Here is an 8603-nt window from a genome sequence, read left to right as displayed (position 1 = left end):
CAACAACAGAAATATAGGGAGGAAACCCAATCTGAAATAAATTTTGCAGTAAAAGAATTAATAAATGATTCTAAATAAAATATTGAAAAATAAAGGAGATTAGAAAAATGAAGGTATACTTGACTGAGCAATACAAAAAAAGAAGTAGATCGCATGAAGTAGAATCAAAGAGATATAGAGGAAATTAAAATCTCACTCACAAGCTTGGAAAACCGTTTGAGTGAAAGTAAAGCCAGAGTTTCAGATCTTGAAGATGCTGATGCAGCTAGTGAAAAGATAGGAAAAGATCTCTTCAAAACAACTAGGATGCAGGAAAACATAATTCATCACTTGCAAGACAATGCAAAGATGAACAATGTGAAACTAATAGGTATCAATCAGAAAGAAGGAGTCAATACAGATGACATTAAAAAATGTGGGCAGAAGTAATAGCAGAAAACATCCTAAATATGAGAAAACAATCTGACATTCAGGTAAACATAGCATACAGAACACCAAATAACGTCAACATGATTAAAGCAACACCAAAATATATAATAGTAAAGATCCCAAAAGGCCAGCAAAAGAATAGCATACTGAAAGCCCCTAGAGAAAAGAAGCAGGTCACATTCAAAGGAAAACCCATCCGAATAATGGTCTACTTCTCTTCACAAGCCATGAAGGCAAGAAGAGCATGGGCAGAGTACTTAAAGTCCTCTATGAAAACAATTTCCAGGCCAGACTATTACACTCTGAAAAACTCTTTTAAGTTTAATGGAGAAGTGAAATACATCCGCCACAAAGAACAACTAAACAATTTAATGATGATGAAGAAAACCCTACACAGTCTACTGAAAGATGTTCTAGAGCGGGATGAAAAAGATCAGAACTCAACGAATGAGATCAGAAGGAGCAAATTAAATAGTGCAAACAATTAAACAAGGAGAAAAAGAAGTAAACAACAGGTAAAAAGCATATCAATTGTAAATCAATACATCTCTGTTATAATGATTAAAGTAAATGGACTCCATTCACAAATTAAGTGAAATAGAATGGCATAGTGGATTTTGAAACAGAATCCAAAAATATGCTGTATACAAGAAACATATTTAACTCATACAGACATTCATAGACTGAAAGTTAAAGGGTGGAAAACAATACTATATCCCAGAACCTCAGAAAAAAGCAGCATTAGCAACCCTATTCTCGGAAGTCTCAACCTCAGAGCAAAAATGTCAGGCACATTAAATTAGGCCACTATATATTGGCTAGGAGAAAAATTAAAGAGGAAGTGGTAGCACTCATAAACATGCATGCCCCAAATACGGAAGCACGCAACAATACAAGGCAAATCTTAATGGACATGAAAAATCTAATATCCAATACCACAATCTTAACAGGAGAACTTTATACCCCCTTGTCACCAAAAGATAGTTCAACCAGACAAAAAATTAGCACAAAAATAACAGAACTGAACCAGAGATTGAAACTGATGAACTTGATGGACATATACAAAGTGTTCCACCCAAGCACAGCTGAATACACATTTTTTTCAGCTGCACATGGGTCATTTTACAAAATAGACCACATAATGGTGAATAAGTCATGCTTACATATATGCAAGAATACAGAAATAGTCTCATGCATATTAACTGACCACAGTGCAATGAAACTGGAAATAAATGACAAAAGAAACCACAAAAAACCTAAATACATGGAAATTAAACAACACCTTACTTAGCAACCAATGGGTCACAGATAAAATTAAGCATAAAACTCAACAATACCTACAAATCATTGGAAATTCAAGCATAACTTACTGAAATCTATGGGATACAATGAAAGCAGTTCTCAGAGGGAAAATCCTAACTGTGAATTCACACATTAGAAATACATAAGAGGAACAAATAAACACCATAATGCTGCACATCTAACAACTAAAAAGGAAGAGCAAACCAAAAGAAGATCCCAAAGTAGGGAAGAAATTATGAAGATAAGAGCAGAAATTAATTCAATTGAAACCAAGAAAGCAGTTCAAAGAATTAAGGAAAGAAAAAGCTGGTTCTTTGAAAGATTAAATAAAATCGATAAGCCCCTAACTATATTCATGAAAAATAGCGAAAAAATTTAAAATATAAGTAATAAGGAATGAAAAAGGTGCAATCACCACAGACCCAGTGGAAACTCAGAAGATTATCAATAGCTACGTTGAAAATCTTTACTGTCAAAGAAAAGAAATGGACAGATTCCTAAAAAGGTACAAATTGCCAAAACTGAGTGAAAAAGATATAACCACCATCAATAGCCTCATAACAGCCAATGAAATTCGAGATGTCATAAAAATACCTATTGAAAAGGAAAGTCCAGGTCCCTACAGATTCAAAGCTGAATTCTACAAGAAAATTACTGAAGATGTAGTCCCTATACTCCTTAAACTCTTCAATGAAATTGAAAAGGAAACAATCCTCCCACAATCATTCCTGGAGGCAAGTTTTATACTGATACCAAAACCAGAGAAAGACACAACTAAGAAAGAGAATTACTGGCCCATCTCCCTCATAAACATAGAAGCAAAAATTCTCAATAAAATCCTAGCACATAGAATACAGCAAATCATCAAGAATGTCATGCACAATGACCAGGTAGGATTCATCCCAGGGATGCAAGGATGGTTCTTCTTTCGAAAATCTAAAAATGTAATACAGTATACCAATAGAGTGAAAACCAAAAACCACATGCTCATGATCATCTCAATTGATGCAGAAAAGGACTTTGAAAAAGGCCAACACTCATTCATGTTCAAAATCCTAGAGAAAATTGGAATAGATGGCCTCTACTTCAATCTTGTAAAAGCCATTTATGGAAAACCTATGGCTAATATAATTCTAAATGGAAAAAACTGAAATCTTTTACTCTTAGATGTGTTACATGGCAAGGATGTCCTCTATCACCACTCTTAAGCAACAGAGTTCTGGAATCAATGGCTAGAGCCATTAGTCAAGAGAAAGAATTAAATGGAATAAGAATAGGTAAAGAAGTTAAACTGTCATTATTTGAGATGACAAGATACTTTACATGGAAGACCCAAAAAACTTCAACAAGATGCTACTAGAATTAATACAGAAATTCAGTAGCATAGCAGGATACCAAGTCAATACCCAAAACTTTATATCATTCCTCTATACAGATAAGAAACACAGTGGGAGGGAAATCAGTGAAACAATGCCTTTTATAATAGCACTTATGGAAATGAAATACCTAGGAATTAATCTAACGAAGTCAAAGTTCTTTTCAAGCAAAAATCACAGTACTCTTAAAAAAGAGATCATAGGGGATTTCAGAATATAGAAAGATATTACATGCTCATGGATAGGAAGTACCAACATCGTGAAGATGGCCATATGCCAAAATTACTATACAGATTTAATGCAATCCCTATCAAACTACCACCAACATATTTCACAGACATAGAGAAATCATTTCTAAATTTATTTTGAACCAGAAAAGACCGAGAGGAGAAAAGGCAATCCTGGGCAACAAAGACAAGGCAAGATGCATTAAAATTCCTGACTTGAAATTTTACTACAAGCCTACTGTGATAATATCAGCATGGTACTGGAAAGAAATAGACTACTGGACTGTATTGGATCATTTTGCTGAATTCATACACCTACAATATTTAAATGGCAATGGTATACCCATCTCTGACAAAACTAAACAAAAAAAGGGGATACAAATGAAGGACCATTTTGTATCTGTATATACAAAAGTTAGTATAGATAAACAGCTACTTTCTCTTAATTCATTGAGAAGAAATATTTGTACTACTAGTGTTTGGACCGGATATCATCTCTGCATCTTGTACTATGAATAACCACTAAGAAGACAACAATATGCAATGTATTAATTATTGTAGCTGTTCTACTAACCTGTTTTGAAACTGTCTCATTGCTATTTGTTCCTCAATAAAAATAAATAAATAAATACCTAAAAAAAAGAAAGAAATAGACTTGTTGATCAGTGGAATAGAATAAAAGATGCTGAAGCCTCTACAAACACACTCAGACACCTTATCTTGACAAAGGGGCCATACGTAGTCACTGGATCAAAGATAGCCTCTTTAACAAATGGTGTTGAAAAACTGGTTTTCTATATGCTGAAAACTGAAACTTCACCCAGGTCTATCACCATGCACTAAGCTAAAGTCAAAATGGAACAAAGAGCCAGGGAAATAGCTCAGTGGAATAAGTGCTTGCTTGGCAAGCACAAGGTCCTGAGTTTGATCCCTGGTACCGCAAAAGAAAAAAAAATGTAATAAAGCTCTAAACATTAAAAGAGAAACATTAAATCTCCTTGAAGAGAATGTAGGATGAGCTCTTGAAGATATAGGGGTAGGCAAACAGTTCATGAACAAAAATCAAATCGCAAGGGAAACACTTGAAAGAATTCACAAATGGGACCTGCTCATATTGAGAAATATTTGCACATTAAAAGAAATGACAACAACCTGAAAGGACAACACACAAATTTGGAAACAATCTTTTCTTATATTTTTTTTATTTTTCCATAATTTTATTGAGAAACATTTAGCAATGAGACAGTTTCAAACCAAATTCGTAGGACAGTTTCAATAATCAACACATTGCATACATTCTTCCTCTCTGGTTAATTGATGTACAAGATGTGGACATGATATTCCATTTACAAATATTATTAGAAGAAATTCCTTTATTCAATAAGAGAATGTAACTATATATCAATTCTAACTGTTTTTAATACACAGATACAAATTGTAAATTCATCTGTATCCCCTTTTTTGCTTAGTGTGGTTATTTGAATATGATAGGTGTTTTAACTCAGCAAAATATTCTAAAAGAGTCCAGTAGCCCATAACAGTATTGGATCTTACGCTTCACTGGCAATGTCAGAATTTGTTGACCTGAGACCCCTATAGCTCAACATAATACCATCGCTTTACTTCTTATACTTCCTTAATATACATTTCTGCTGGTTGGTTAAGACCAAGATAAAGCAAGGACTATGCAACAAGGGATGTAGTTATTGGGTCTGATAAAGTCAGTGAAATCCCCTCAGGTTTTATCCTGAGATCCTGTACCTCAGATTGTAGATCCTTCTTCAGTTTCAGCCACGTGAATGAGTCACGACAATTGCTCGGGCAATGTGCTCTCTGTGAAAGCCTGAGAGAATATTTTCTCTCCATGTGAGTCCCCTTAGGCACACTCTACATCATGGATCACCTTCCTCTTTGGCCCCATAATCTCCTTGATCAGAAAATTTGGGAAACTACCGAGTTACATGACGTTACATTACAAGTTCTCATATGTCCTGAGCCTTAATTGACCTTAGAAGACTAGGGCCAAAATGTTGGTTTTCCTTGTAGCCCTCCTTTTTCTCTAATTATCATCTGCAATCTTGGGTTGTTAATCCTCCAGAAAAAAGAAGCTTATAGTTATTACCATACAACGTAGGATGGTGAAGCTTAACTTCACCATCTGTCTGAATATCAAACATCTTAGGCATAACATGGAACAGGTATTTTTCATTAAGTATTGATATGATGAACTTTAAGTCCCTACAGAATATGATGAAAAAACATTAAAAAATTAGAATATAATTTTAAAATAGGCAAAAAGAATTATATTATTGTAATGATTACACATAACTCCAAAAATCAAAAAATACACAACATTGAAGAAGGACAGTAACACAACATCCCTTTTCCTGTCTCCTGCCTTCATTCAACACCCACTTCTTTTTGAACAATCATCTACTGAAGACATAGTAAAGCACCATCTGGCATATGAGGACAAGCAGCCCCTATTCAGACGTCCAGAATGATAGGTACTCCAAGCATGAACCTACTATTACAAATTGCCATTTTCAATGCAGTTGCTTAGTTCCCATGTGTCAGTATATATAGTCAGGGTGAGAATCAATCCAATTAACTGCTAGATTAAAAAATCTTCTGGAGATTCTCAAGATCATTGCCTTGCCCATCTTCTACAAATAACTGTACAGTTTGTCAATGTCATGTTTTATAGCTCTTCTTTCCCTCTCTTAATTAGTTAGTCCTCGAGTTCCTGCCCTCCTTTTACTTGTATTATAACTTTCTAATTGTATTTTTCCTTTGAGTTCTTAAACTAGGGAAACATTACATTAATGGCAAATGTGTGTCTGGTTTATTTCACTTATGAGTATATCTTCAAGTGGCATCCATTTCAATATAAAAGCTTCCAGTATTTCATTCTTTATAGCTGAGTAATACTCCATTGTATAAAGTACCACATCTTTTTCTTCCATTCCTCAGGTGATGGGCATCTTGATTGTTTCCAAGATTTGCTATCACAATTGTATTGCTGTAAACATATTCGCACATATATCACTGGGATATGATGTTTTCAGATGCTGCGGGTAAATTCCCAGTAGAGAAATAGCTGGTTTAAATGGGATTTCCCATCCAACATTTCTAAGGACTCTCCACACTGATTTAGATAATGGTTGTACCAGTCTACTTTCACACCAGCAGTGGAGAAGGGTTCCTTTTTGCCCACAGCCTCTGCAACATTTTTTGTTGGTTCATTTCTTTATGATAGCCCTTCTTTATTGGGTGAGGTGGTATGTCAATGTTCTTTTAATTTGCATTTCATGGATGGCTAGTGATTTGGAGCATTTTTTCATTTATTTATTCGCTTCTTTAATTTGATTCTCTGAGAAGTGTGTGTTCATCTCAGATGCCCATTTCTGGAATGGGTCTTTAAATTCTGAGGCCCTAGTGCTCTTTAGTTCTTTATAAATTCTAGAGAGCAGACCTTTGAGTACTTATTTCACATAATTTTTTCCAAATTTGTGGGTTTTCTTTCCACTTTGTTGGTAAGTTCTTTTGACATGAAAAAACTTCTAAATAAGAGCAGGTACCAATTGTTAATTCTTTCAAGTTTTTCCTGTGTGATTTGATTTTTGTTCAAGAACTCATTGCCTAACTTTATGTTTTCAAGTATTCTTGCTACTTTCCCTTCCAGGAGATTTAGTGCCTCTGTTTTAATGTTTAGATCTTTAGTGCATTTTTACTTTAGCTTAGTGCATGGTGATAGACCTGGGTCAATTTTAATTTTTTGGCATGTAGAGAGCCAGTTTTTCCAACATCAATTGTTGAAGAGGCTATCTTTCATCCAATGACTATGTTTGGGCCCTTTTTCAAAGATAAGGTAGCTGAGTGTGTTTGTAGGGGCTTCAGCATCTTCTAATCTATTCCATTGATCCTCAGGTCTATTTTGTTTCCAATATCATGTTGATATTATTACAGTAGCCTTTTAGTATAATTTCAACTCAGGAAATGTAATGCTTTCTGCCTTGTTTTTATTGCCCAGGAATGCCTTTGCTGTTCTAGGTCTTTTCTGTTTCCAAATAAATTTTAGGAATGATTTATCTAGCTCTTTGTGTTATGTTGGTGGTAGTTTGATAAATATTGTATTAAATCTATACAGCAATTTTCGGCGTTTGGCCATCATCCCGATGTTGGTTCTTCCTATCGAGGAGCATGGATACCTTTCCATTTTCTGAAATTCTTTATCTCTTTTTTAAGAGTACTGTAGTTTTTCTTGAAAAGAACTTTGACTTCTTTAGTTAGATGAATTCCAAGGTATTTCATTTTTCTTGGTGCTATTGCAAAAGGTATTGTTTCTAACATTTCCCTCTCATTGTGTTTGCTATCTATGTAGAGGAATTCTATTGAGTTTTAGCTATTGCCTTGGTATCCTGCTATGCTACTGAATTTCTGTATTAATTCTAGTAGCTTCTTGGTGGAGTTTTTTTGGGTCTTTCAAGTAAAGTATCATGTCATCTACAAATAATGACCATTTAATTTCTCTTTACCTATTCTTATTCATTTAATTTCTTTTTTTTTTCTATAATGACTCATGCTAATGTGTCCAGAACTGTATAGAATATGAGTGGTGATAGAGATCATCCTTGTCTTGTACAAGATCTAAGAGTAAACTTTCAGCTTTTTCGCATTTAAAATATGTTAGGGATTGGGTTTTAATAAATGGCTTTTACAAGATTGAAGTAGAGGCCATTTATTCCAATTTTCTTTAGGACTTTGAACATGAATGAGTGTTGGACTTTTTCAAAAGCCTTTTCTGCATCAATGGAATTGATCATGTAGTTTTAGCTTTATTGATATAGTGTATTGAATTTATAGATTTTCAAATAAAGAACCATTCTTGCATCCCTGGGATGAATCCTACCTGGTCATGGTGTATGATCATCTTCATGATTTGCTGTATACTCTTTGCTAGGATTTTATTCAGGATTTTTGCATCAGTGTTCATGATGGAGTTTATCCTGTAATTATTTCTTAGTTGTGTCTTTCCCTGGTTTTGTTATCAGTATAATACTTGCCTCCAGGAACAATTTTGGGAGGATTGCTTCCTTTTCAATTTTATTGAAGAATTTGCGGAGCATATGGACTACATTTTCTGTAAATTTCTTGTAGAATTCAGCTATGATTCTATCCGGACCTGCACTTTTCTCTGTCCTTGTTTTTTTTTTTTTTTTTTTTTTTTTTTTTTGTTTTTTTTGTTTTTTTTTTTTTACATCTCGTA

The sequence above is a fragment of the Octodon degus genome, unplaced genomic scaffold (assembly GCF_000260255.1).
Source record: "Octodon degus isolate 3935 unplaced genomic scaffold, OctDeg1.0 scaffold00371, whole genome shotgun sequence".
NCBI lineage: Eukaryota > Metazoa > Chordata > Mammalia > Rodentia > Octodontidae > Octodon > Octodon degus.
This window is presented reverse-complemented; position numbering follows the sequence as displayed.